A 13,279-nucleotide genomic window follows, 5' to 3' on the forward strand; every position below is an offset into this window, starting at 1 on the left:
TCACCCAGGCACTCGTCACCAGTTTCTTGAGTAGAGCGCTGAGTTCGGCGTGCTTCCAGCTCTCCGGGAAGGTGGCGCTGTCGAAGGAGGTGTTGATGATGTCCCGCAGGTGGGGTGCGATGACAGTGTCGGCCTTGTTGAAGACGTGGTGAGGGCAGGGGTCTGTTGGAGATCCGGAGTGGATGGAGTTCATCGTGCGGATGGTGTCTTCGGTGCTGATCGGGGTCCAGGCGCGGAGGGTGGCGGTGGGGGGCGGTGGTTCGGTCGTGGCGTGCGTTGGTTGAGTGCTGAAGCTGTTGTGTATGTCCGCGATCTTGTTGTGGAAGTAGGAGGCGAGGGAGTTGCAGAGGTCTTGCGAAGGGGTGATGTCGTTGTTTCCGGCGTTGGGGTTGGAGAGCTCTTTCACGATGTTGAAGAGTTCCTTGCAGTTGTGTGCGTTGTTGTCCAGTCGTTCCTTGAATGCGGTTTTCTTGGTGTCGCGGATCAGCTGGTGGTGTTTTCGGGTGGCGAGCTTGAGGGCAGTCATGTTGTCTGGTGTTGGGTCTCTGCGCCAGGTTTTCTCGAGTGCTCTGCAGTTCTTCTTGGAGCTCTTGAGTTCGTCGTTAAACCATGGGGCTTTCTTGCTGCCGGGTCTGCTCGGCTGGGTCTTCAGAGGGGCGAGGTCGTCTGCGCAGTCGCTGATCCATTTTGTGAGGTTGGTGGCCGCTTGGCTGGGGTTCGTTGTGCTGGTGGGAGGGTTCTTGCTCAGGGAAGTAGTGAGCTGGTCTGCAGTGATCTTGTTCCAGCTTCTGCGGGGAGCCTGTTGCTGGAGATGGTGGAGCGTGGTCCTTCTGTAGCTGAAGTGGACGCAGCTGTGGTCCGTCCATTGGAGTCCCGTGGCGTGGCTGAAGGCGATGTCCTTGCTGGAAGAGAAGATCGGGTCGAGTGTGTGTCCGGCGTAGTGGGTGGGGGTGGTCACCAGTTGCTTGAGTCCGAGGTTGGCGAGGTTGTCCAGCAGGGTGGTGGTGTTGCGGTCGTTGTTGTTCTCCAGGTGGAAGTTTGAGATCTCCGAGGAGGATGTAGTCGGTTGAGGGGAGGGCGAGCGGGCTGACGAAGTCGGCGATGTCCTCGCTGAATTGTGCGCGTTGTCCCGGGGGTCTGTAGATGAGGGTGCCTCTGAGGGTGGTCTTGGGGTTGACGTGGATCTGGAAGTGCAGGTGTTCGGCGGGTGCGAGGTTGTCGTCGGTGTTGGTCGTGATGCGGATGGAGTTCCTGTGGATGATGGCGATGCCTCCTCCTGTCTGGTTGACGCGGTCCCTCCGGATGATCTTGTAGCCCTCCGGGATGGCGATGTCGGGCGCTGAGGAGGCGTTCATCCAGGTTTCCGTGAGGAAGGCGACGTCTGGGTCTGTGGTGTCGAGCAGGTTCCAAAGCTCGACGGCGTGTCTGTGGACGGAGCGGGTGTTGAGCAGGATGCACTTCAGGTGGGTGCTGCTGGAGTTCGGCTTGGTGGGTGCTGGTGTAGCGTGGGTCCGGTTGCAGGTGAACTTGCAGGAGTGGCAGCTGAAGGGTCCGTGGGTGCGTCTCGGTGTGGCTCGGTAGCAGCGCGGGGTTCGGCCGGTGTTGAGAGCGTTGAGTTCGGTGGAGTCGTAGGTTCGTCTGGTCGGCTTCCGGCAGTGGGGGCCAGGGGTCCTGGCACTGGGCGCGGTCCAGGCGCGGACGGGCGCAGACGGGCTTACCTTTGGCGCACCTTTGGCGCTCAATCGGTGCTCCCGCTGCGCGCGTCCGCTGCGCGGTCGCTCAGGGGGGCGTCATAAGAAGGGGGACGGGAGGGCGGGTCTGCTGGGCTGGGCGAGCGTCTGGGCCGGTGGTGGGCGGGGCCGCAGGGGCCAGCGGCGGGAAAAGTGGCGAGCGTCCGGCTCCGCTGCGGCAGGCAGGCAGGCAGGAGGCTGGCAAGGAGGCTGGCTAGCAGGGCAGCAGGCGAGTGAGGGGGGTGACCCGGCCTCGAGAGGCACAGTTCTACACGCCCACCCGCCAGCTACGGTCCACCAGCCTCGCCCTCGCAGCCGTACCACTCATCCGAAGAGCCACCGCCGGAGGAAGATCCTTCTCTTACCTGGCTGCCAAGACTTGGAACTCCCTCCCCATCCACCTTCGGCTGACCCAGGACCATCTCGCCTTCAGGAAACAACTCAAGACCTGGCTGTTCGAGCAGTAGCATACCCCTCCCCCTAAGCGCCTTGAGACCCTCCCGGGTGAGTAGTGCGCTATACAAATGGCATGATTGATTGATTGATTGATAAGGAGAGCCGCTGGATGGACTCAGCAGGCAGAAAGGTCTGTGGGACGGCATCTACTGCGATGAAGGTGGCTAGTGCCACGGCTTTGCTAGGGCGATACGATCGAGCCCTGTGGGAGTCCCTCCAGCAATCCGCTGAGCTCCTTCCTCGAGAGAAGAAAGAGGACTTTCAGGAGATTCTAAAGGAGGGGATGCTGGTGTCGAACCAACTCATCAGCGCACCGGCTGATGTGTCTCTTCTGGCGGCGCATGGATATTGTCATGGTGAACCAAAGACGCCACGCTTGGCTTCGCCTTACATCGCTCAAGCCAGAGGCTCAGCAGCGGGTGGCCAATCTGCTTTTCTCGGGGGAAACCCTGACGGCTGTCGGGTTGGAGAAGCCCAAGGAGAAGAAGACCTACCGCCCATTCCAGAGACGGTTTGGGGCAGAGGGCGTGGGCAGTCTTCGGGACAGCAGCAACAACAGCAGCAGCAGGCCTTTCCAGAAGCGTCAGAAGGGCAGAGGCGGCCAGCAGTCCGCAGCAGCGAACAAAGGCCTCGACCCTGAGCGGTTATTTCCCCTACATCCGTTACCCGCTCCGGTGGGGGGGAAGCGTTCAATTATTTCTGGCAGAGTGGAGAAAAATTACTCCGGACAAGTGGGTGCTGAATATTGTTTGCAATGGATACAGTCTTCGGTTCCCCAGCCCGCCTCCAGCAATTCCTCCGGTCAGCTCGTGGTTTCAACTGCGCGAGCTCCAGGCGGAGGCCGATATCCTGTTAAGGAAAAGGGCGATAGAAGACGTACCTCTGTCTCAAAGGGGAAGAGGTCTGTACTCCCGGTTCTTTCTGGTTGGCAAGAAGGACAAGAACGAGTTCAGGCCCATTCTGGATTTGCGACCAGCAAACAAGTGGATTCGCAGAGAGAAATTTTGCATGCTGTCGTTGCATCAGATTTATCCTCAGCTGCAACAGGGAGACTGGCTCTGCGCTATAGACCTACAGGATGCGTACTTCCATGTGCCCATTGCACACAAACACAGGAAGTTCCTGCGATTCCAAGTCGGCGCCAATCATTATCAGTACACAGTACTGCCATTCGGGCTGAAGTCTGTGCCCAGAACATTCTCGAAGTGCATGGCAGTGGTAGCTGCACACCTGAGGAAGAACAAGGTGTTTGTCTACCCGTACCTGGACGATTGGTTGATCAAGGCCTCCTCCTTCTCGGAAGCTCAATCGCACTTCCAGAAGACGTGCGTTCTCTTGAACAAGCTGGGGTTGCACATCAACATATCCAAGTCTGTCCCGACTCCGGTCCAGTGCATACAGTACTTGGGAGCCTCCATCAATACGCTGTCAGCAAGCGTGTCTCCTTCGGAGGAGAGACGATTATCATCTCTTCGGAAGGCTTAGGCTCTTATGACCGCTCCATCTACAACAGTGAGGACGGTGTCTTCTCTACTGGGGTCGATGGCCTCTTGTATCTTCCTCACGCCACACGCACGGCTGCACATGAGACCATTGCAGGAGTGCTTGGAGGATCAGTGGGATCAGAGGAAAGGATCTTGGGACGACAAGATACGACTCTCTCTGCATGCTCTTCAGTCTCTGAAGTGGTGATGTTCAGCGGAGAATCTCCTCGGAGGGGTTCCCTTCCACAAGGACATTCCCACACAGACTATCGTGACGGAATGCGTCTCTCCACGGCTGGGGGCGCACTCTGGAGACTTACAGATAAAAGGAACGTGGTCCCCGACGGAGTCCACGTATCACATCAATTTCCTGGAACTCAGAGCTGTTCACCTGGCACTGAAGGCCTTTCATTCGTCGTTCCGGACCAACTCTCTGCTTGTACAGACGGACAATACGACCACGATGTATTACCTCAACAAGCAGGGGGGTTCGAGATCGCGCACTCTGTCTTAGGAGGCGCAGGCGATCTGGCACTGGCTTCTAGCCAGAGGACTGACGATAACGGCTACCCATCTGCCAGGTGTGCAGAATGTTCAGGCCGACGCACTGAGCAGACTGATTCAGGAAAATCACGAGTGGGTCATAAACGACGAAGTACTAGGAGAAGTCTTCGCAAGGTGGGTGACTCCAGACGTAGATCTGTTCGCCACCGCCGAAAACAGCAAATGCCGAGACTTCGCCTCCAGGTACTACCAGCAGGGGAGGCTGGGAATGCGTTATGGATCAACTGGTCTAACAGCTTTCGGTACGCTTTTCCACCCATTCCCCTGATTCCGGCGGTGCTCATCAAGGTGTCCCAGTCCAGGGCGCGGATGATCCTGATTGCCCCGGAATGGCCCAGGCAGTGGTGGTTCACGGACCTGCTTCACCGGTCTCTCCTTCCTCACATACGACTGCCGTGCCGGCCGGACTTTCTCACAAAGTTCGGGGGGCGGATGGTGCACCCCAACCTCTCGTCTTTGAGTTTGGCGGCATCGCTCCTGAGATAGTGCAATATGGCCATTTGAATCTACCAGAAGATTGTATGGACATAATGAAGGAGGCTAAGCGACCTTCCACTAGGACTTCCTATGCTTACAAGTGGAAGAGATTTTGCATCTGGTGCAAGTCCAAGAACTATGACCCAACGACGTGTAAGGAAGATGTTATCCGTCCGTATCTTCTACATTTGGCGCAGTCTGGCCTTAATGTCCATTCCATTAAGGTTCATCTCGCTGCGCTGACTGCCTACAGGAAATGCCCTTCACAGACTTCCTTCTTCCAGCCCTGTGCTCAAAGATTTTTTGCAAGGCTTGAAGAAAATGTTCCCTCCTGTCCGGCTTCCTTCGCCTTCATGGGAATTGAACGTGATAATAATAATAATAATAATAATAATCCACATTTGTAAAGCGCACAATCACCCGTAAGGGTCTCTAGGCGCTGGGGGCCGTCGGGAAGATTAAGCAAGCTATTGCCCAGAGTCACATGGTGCTGGGCTAACCTGCCGCCGGAGCCGGGGATCGAACCCTGATCCCCAGATTCCAGTGTCAGTCGCCCTGGCCGCGGCGCCACACCTCTCCCACAACGTGGTGCTGTCCAGATTGATGAAGGAGCCTTTTGAACCTATTCATAAGACTTCGTTGCAGCACCTATCCTGGAAGGCGGCGTTCCTCGTGGCCATTACATTGGACCGCAGGGTGAGTGAAATTCAGGCGTTGTGTTGCCAAGAGCCTTATACTGTATTTCATGCTGCTAAGGTTGTTATGCGTACTCACCCTAAATTTCTTCCGAAGGTTATATCTGATTTCCATGTTAACCAGACCATAACTTTACCTAGGTTTTTTCAGAATCCTTCATATCCAGCGGAAAGGTCTCTGCATTCCCTGGATGTTAGGAAGGTGTTGAAATTTTATCTGAATAAAACCAAGGATATTCGTAGGTCAGACCAATTGTTTATCAATTATGGATCAGTCAGGACCGGTCTTGCTACCTCAAAACAGTCCATCTCGAGGGGGATTGTGTCATGTATACAATTGTGTTACCAAAATGCTAATAAGACCTTAGGGGGTAAACCTAAGGCTCATTCCACCAGGGGCAAAGCTGCCACGACCGCTTTGCTACGTAATGTTCCAATTGCAGAAATCTGCAAGGCGGCCACTTGGATGTCGGTTCATACCTTTGCTAAGCATTACTGTCTGGACACTGATGCCAAGGCAGATACTCAGGTTGGGCAGGCTTCGCTGCGAAATCTGTTCGCACAGTAGTGGTGTTGTTTATTTTTTCTCCACCGCCGCTTTGGTGTGGGGATGGGCTTGCCATTCTATTCACTAGATTATGACTATACACAGAGATCCCCTACTACAGAAGGAGTAGTTTCTGTCCTGTAACTCCAGTTCTGTAGTAGGGGTATCTCTGTTATAGTCATAAGCGCCCGCCCTCCTCCCCGGTGGAGAGAGATATTCATGTAAGCAATGCTACAGGTCTGGAGTGTTACGCCTTCAAAAAGAACTGAAAGTAAAAGGGACCTGCAGTGCATTCTGGGATACTGTGAGACTTCTGGAAAGTTCTCTTAAAGGCACAGTATCCTGTTCTGAGCCACATAATGGCAGTCTATGGGGCTTGTCTGTCCACTTCTTCCTCTATCATTCCAGAGGGTTTTGCTGTTAAAGGCAAGGTTTTTCTCTGTGGAGAAACCTGGACAGGCTGTGCGGTTTGTGGTTGTTGGTGGAACTTCTAGTTGAAGTACTGGACAGTGTAGCCTGTGGATATAGGCTGCATTATCGGTCTTTAAATTCTCTCTTAAGTGTCTGTGCATTTCTGCATGTTTTGACAACTTAAGAGATTATTTTTGATTGCTCCGGGGTCCACGCACATGGGCGGGACTATTCACTAGATTATGACTATAACAGAGATTCCCCTACTACAGAACTGGAGTTACAGGACAGAAACTACTCCTTCTTGCGCACCTTTGACTAGACAGGTGGACAGATTCCATAGACCAGCTCTTGGTAACCCGATTTCCATACACAGCATCCTACTCCAGAGAGGCTGGTAGTCCAGGTTTCCACCAGCAAGAGGAAAGTTCCCTAAAACCTGGGGTAAGAAGACCGCCAACACCAAACACCACTGGTGCTGCATGTCCTCACAGCTTCTTTAGAGGAGGTTCTTTTGGGTTAGAAATTGTTTTCACAAATTATGGACAATGTACTCTAAATACTTTATAACTAAGATTTATTTTAATACATTTCACCCAAAATCTTCAGACTCCAACACAGCCAACGAGTGTTTCTTTTCCAAGGCTGTAACAGACAAATACATACACATAATCACATAATATATCAATTAAAAAGCCAAAGGTTATAGTGAAATGCAGCAGTTATAGTTACCTGAACTATAACTATAACTTGCGCCCCTGCAATGCACTGCTTATGACCTCTCATATTACATCACTCATGACATGGTCGATGACACCACTGATGACCTCTCAAATGACATCACTGATTACATCATCAAGTGAGTGTAAGTGTGTTTGAGTTTATGGGTGTTAAACATATACTAACCTACCTCAAAAGTAAAATTAGTATACTAGGTGCACTACTACTGAGAGATTCTAAGTGTAACATTCATTAAGTGAGTGGCTGTGTGACTGTATGTATCCTTGTGTGCAAGTGGCTGCATGAATAGCTGTGTAGGTGGTGGTATGGGTGAATGAGTGGGTGTGTCAGTGGCTGTATGGGTGAGCGAGTGGCTCTATGGGTGGGTAAGTGGGTGTGCAGTGACTATGGGTAAGTGAGTGGGTGTCTGAATGGCTTTATGAGTGAGTGACTAACTGGCTTTATGGGTGAGTGAGTGGCTGAGTGCGTGTTTGGTTAAGTGAGTTGGTGTGTGAGTGGCTGTATGGGTGAGTGAGCAGATGTGTGTGTGCTTGTATGGATGTATGAATGGGTATATAAGTGATTGTGTGAGTGCTTGTATGGGTGAGTAAGTGGATGTGTGAGTGACTGGGTAAATAAGTGGGTGTGTGAGGCTATGCGAGTGGCTGTATGAGTGAGTGAGTGGCTGTGTGAGTGAATGAGTGCCTTTGTGAAGGAGTGAGTGAGTAGGGTGTGAGTACTGGTATGGGTCTGTGAATGTATATCTGATTGGTTGTGTGGAAATGGGTGTATGAGAGGTTGAATAGGGGTGTGAATGGGTGTGCGAGTGGTTCTGTGGATGATGTCATCAGTTATGTCATTTGAGATGTGATGAGTTAAGTCACTGACCATGTCATGAGTGATTTAATATGTGCATAGCAGGGTGTAAGTTATAGTTATAGCCCAGGTAACTATAACTGCTGAATTTCATTGGTTTTGTATGAGTGAAATCTGAGCCTAACTAATAACTTCCCTATAACCGTTCGTTGTTTTCTGTGAATTTCTACGTTAATGTCCCAGTAACCTTTTTTTTTTTTTAAATGTATTTCAATGTTTTTTTTACTAATAGTCACGTTTGTAGAGTGGTGGATAAAGGGGGGCCTCCGACCAGCTCTCAGAAATCCCACATTGTCTGAGTTACTGTAGGTAACAGGAGGGATTCTGGGCACCCAAGAACTATCAGCATCCAAGAGGACTTCATCCCCCAATCAGCGTGTTTGCAGAGTGGTGAAGAAAGAGAGCATGGCCTACGAAGTAATCACAGCAATCCCTTTGTGTGGGACTTACTGGAGGTAACAGGAGAGCTTGTTAGCCCCCAAGGACCCTCTGGGGCCAAGGGGATTTCATCCTCCAACCAGCACTGTGCCACAAGGCATATTTGCAGAGTGGTGGAGAAAGGGGGCGTTTTCTCTGAAGTCATCTCGGCAATAGCCCTTTGTGGGACTTACTGGAGGTAACAGGATGGGTTGTTGGCCCCCAAGAAACATCTGGAGGAAAGGGGACTTTATACCCTAACTAGTAGCGCGCCAGGAACGTGTTTGCAGAGTGGTGGTAAAAGGGGATGGGGCCACTGGCGACTTGCCGTTATTTTCTCTTTTTTTAATCGGAGGAGGTGGGCCATGTGGCACCCCTTTCCCTGGGCTGATTTCGGCCCAAGGCCTGGCCTTTGCATTACATTTTTAATTTTATTTAAAGAATATGGGAGCCGGAGGGGGGGGAGGCGGGCACATGGCCCATCTCCTGGGCACGTTTCAGGCCTGGGGACCCCATCCCCAAGGGCCTGGCCTCTGTTGAGGGTGCCCTGGTACCACCCAGGGCATCCACTCAGCAATGATGGAGATCGCGGGGGAAGCCTCAAGGCCCCCGTGGTCCCTGTGGGCTCTCCGCCTCCTGTGGCAGCCGGCATTGCTTTGACAAAAAAGGAGATGCTAACATACAGCTCCCTCTCTGTCAAAGCAGTTGTGTTGCGCTTCTAGCAACTGAGAGCATTTTTTGTGCAAACAGCTATGTTCTTGGGTGGAAACCCTGGGAAATAGCAGGAGCCTATCGTGGGGGGTGGCAGTCCCCAGGTCCATCTATGGCTCTAGGAGTGGGGCCAGTGGCTTCCCCCCCTCCCTCGCACTAGTTAGCCCTGGGGAGGTGGTGGTTCCCGGGGATTGGAGAAAGGCTATACGGGCTTCCCCTGCATTTTTGGTTAATGAAGCCCAGGGGAAAGGGTGGTCCCCAAGGCATAAAAAGCCCAGGGTGCCCCCTTCCTTTATTTGCATAATGCCCCCGGGATCTGCCTTACCTGGGGGCCAATAATGAAGGAAGCGCTGGAGGTCTCACTTTTTTTTTCTTTTCGTTTTTTTCGGTGACTAGGTACAACCAAGTCACAAGATGGCTGCCAACACGTCCCGGTTTGAAGTGTTGGCAGCCAATCAGATCTCAGCACAAGATCAGGAGGTGTTGTAGATCCTCCACGTCCCTAGATGTGCAACTCCAACTACTGAATGGATTTACACCAAATCACAAAAAGGCAATTCCCTGAACAAACATCTACCTTCCTGCCAAATTTGGTGTAATTCCATACAGCAGTTTGGGCTGTAGCAGTATCTAAAGTTTGCTATGGAAATTAACATGGGGAAAACGTGTTTTGGGATCCTCCACCCCCTTTTTCATGGCCCTGCTTGACGGATCACTACGAACATTTAGGACAACGGCTGAATTGAACGTCATACTAGTTTTGAAAATTTCGCGAGGATTCTTCAAATGATGTCAAATTTATTGGCAAAACAAAACATGCTCTTCCTATGGGAAATAGGCCCTAACTATATATAATTACCTACTGGCGACCGCCTGTAGGCAATATATAAAATATGGCTCAAATTCCACAGAAATGTGGACTTGATAGCAATCAGTAACTCCATTCAATCAGGATAAACTGTCCTTTTCGAGGTTTCTTTGTCATGACCATACAGTTATAAAATATAATATGGTAGAAACTACAAACTTCTTCGACTCTCAACATCTATAGCTCACATACATAACGACTCAAATGTTAAGTATTCCAAGGAAATAATGACTCCTCAATCAGTAAGTTCATTCAATCAAATAGACTCTATTTCTTGAGATTCCTTTTTCACAATGTCATCAAATATGAAGTTCAATGTAAAATAGTAGAACCTACAAACTGTGGACTCCCCTTCAAATATTTCAGAAAATTTCTTATATAGATAGCAGCAGTCCTTTTCTGACCCCTCCACTGAGAAGGTGGTGTGTAGGGTAGGCCTATCGAAGCACTAAAGAGACATCATGAGTACTTAAATCAGAATAGTTTCAGTGATAATTTGAGTCTTTAGTATCATCGGAATACAATAATGTTCCTTGATGTTGTTATATGTTAAAAAGAATACTTCACAAACTAAAGAATTTAGGAAACCAACCTTGGTGAATACAGTACCACATACACAATCCACCCATGCCTGTAAGCAGAAAGATAATATTCCATATGGAGAATTACTATGGATGAAAAGGAAATGTAGTAAATAGTTTAGGTATGGGAGGAAGAAATGCTCATCACAAAGACACTTTTGAAAAGAAGTTATAAACTAGAGGTTGTACACGGAGCTAAAATTAGAGCAATGAAACAAGATCTTTTAATGTGTAGACAAAAACTACCTAATACGGAGAAGACATAGTTTATTAAGGAACATAGTGTTAATAACAATTTTGTATTCAATTCTTTGGCAAAGTTTTGCTCTTTACTATTGTTAGACAATCACTTGAACGTATACTTGTCAATTGTTTATTACATACTGTAGGACTCCAACTTTAAAATCCGTTCTAAAAACCTGTGCTACCATTAGATTAAAAAAAGTACATTTGAGTAATGTCAAACAACAAATTTGGCTTCCCAACACACTTAATTGGTGTTATAAATGTCGGCACTGTAACTGTTTCAAATATGTTATGAATGGAGCCAAGGGGATTTTCCACTTGAGTAAGTGGCTTTAGATGTCAAATTGCTTTATTCATAAATTGTAATTTAAAGACCTGCATCTATTTGATTATATGTATTTGTGGTTGAATTCCCACTCAAAGTTAAAAGAAAGGTAGAGACACAAAGAGCTGGACGGACTGCTTGGTCCCATAGATGTATAGTGGACCTGGCATCCCCGGGACAAAACATTCATAATATACAATGTGGTTAATGTTCAACCAATGCCGATTCTTGGGAAACAAAAGATGGCAACCGCTTCTTCCGGAAGGAGAAGTTCAAAATGTTGAGCCTGGCTCAGATCTTGTCTGCCCTCGACCCTGGAGACTGGATTGTAGCGTTGGACGTGCAGGATGCTTATTTTCACATCCCCGTCCTGCCGACCCACCGGCGTTACCTGTGGTTCATGGTAGGCCACGAGTAATTTCAATTTAACGTGCTCCCCTTTGGCCTTACCAGCGCCCCTCGGGTGTTCACAAAAGTGATGGCGGTGGTCGCAGCTCATCTGCGCAGGGGTTCCAGTTTTTGCCCCCATGTGGTACTGCAACAAACAAGGCTGGGTGGGAGTTGTGGACCCTATGTCAAGAGGCCCTCCGTCTCTGGACATTGCTGGAACATCAGGGCATATCCCTGGTGGTTCAACACCTAGCAGGTAGACGAACTCTGCCGCACCTATACAACTTCTGCCAGAGTGCCAAAGAAGATCAAGCGCGACTGGGCCTAAGTCATTTTTGTGGTTCCAGATTGGGCACGAAGAGTCTGGTATACTGAGCTGCTCAGCATGGCCCTCGATCCCCCGATCTGACTGCCTCTTCGGGAGGATCTTCTGTCGCAGCAGCAGTGGACGGTCCTCCACCCGAACCTGTCCAGCCTCCACCTCCTTGCGTGGTGATTAAGCGGCGGTAGTTGTGGTCATTTGACTTGCCTCCCGAAGTATGTTATGTAATATTGGCAGCCAGGTGTCTCTCCACTAAGTAGGTATATGCCTGCAGATAAAATACATTTGTGGCATGGTGCACAGCAAAGGCTGTGGATCCCCTTTCTGCCCCTCTTTCTGAGGTTCTCCTGTTCCTCCTGTCTTTGGCCCAGCAGGGTTCTGCTCTGGGCACACTTAAGGGCTACATCTCTACCATTTCAGCCTTCCTCAGGCTTCCTGATCTGCCTTCTATTTTCAAGTCCCCTATTGTACATAGATTTCTTAAAGGCATTACTCATCTTTTTCTTCCTGTTCCCTTCGTAATGCCGCAGTGGGACTTGAATTTGGTTCTTACTTATCTTATGTGCGCTCCCTTTGAGCCGCTACATAACAGTCCTCTCAGACTCCTCACTCTAAAAACTGCTTTTCTGGTTGCCATCACATCTGCGCACAGGGTGCATGAGCTACAGGCTCTGTCTTTCAAGCCTCCTTTTTTGGCTGTTCATCCGGACACGGTTGTCCTCAGCACTCGACCTTCCTTTTTCCAAAGTCTTTCACTTCTTTTCATATTGGTCAAACCATCACTTTGCTCACCTTCTTTCCGCCTCGACATCCTTCAAAAGAGGAAGAGAAGCTCCACCATCTGAACCCAAAACATGCGCTCTCCTTCTACTTGGATCGCACCAAACAATTCCAGGTGGACGACCAGCTCTTTGTTGGTTACACGGGCGCTAAGAAAGGTCAGGCCGTGCACAAGTTGACCATCTCCAGGTGGATCGTTCTGTGTGTCAAGGCCTGCTATTCTTTGGCAAAGGAGGAGCCTCCAGTGGGGCTGTGCACCCATTCCACCTAGGCGATGGCAGCTACTACTGCTGTGGGACGGTGAGTCCCCCTAACTGACATCTGTCAGGCAGCTACGTGGACATCGCTGCACTTGTTTACCAAGCACTACTGCCTGGACTGCCAAGTACAGATAGACTGTTTCTTTGGCCGTTCTGTTCTCCAGGACTTCCCGGTGTGAACTTAGTTTGCAGACCCACCTCCGGGGTTGGTATTGCTGGGGTATCTATTCTAAGGTAAGGAATATATAACTGTTTCTTTCAGATGAACAAGTTACTTACCTTTGGTAACAATATATTTGTAAGAGACATAGGTTAGTTATAGATTCCTTACCGCCCCACCTTTCCTTCCCTTTCTGCAAACTGACTTCTAGGGTTAAGGACATCCTTTCAGGGCCCTAGTTTTGTGCACCAGTGGTCAG

The sequence above is a fragment of the Lissotriton helveticus genome, chromosome 1_2, assembly GCF_964261635.1.
Source record: "Lissotriton helveticus chromosome 1_2, aLisHel1.1, whole genome shotgun sequence".
In the NCBI taxonomy this organism is placed as follows: domain Eukaryota; kingdom Metazoa; phylum Chordata; class Amphibia; order Caudata; family Salamandridae; genus Lissotriton; species Lissotriton helveticus.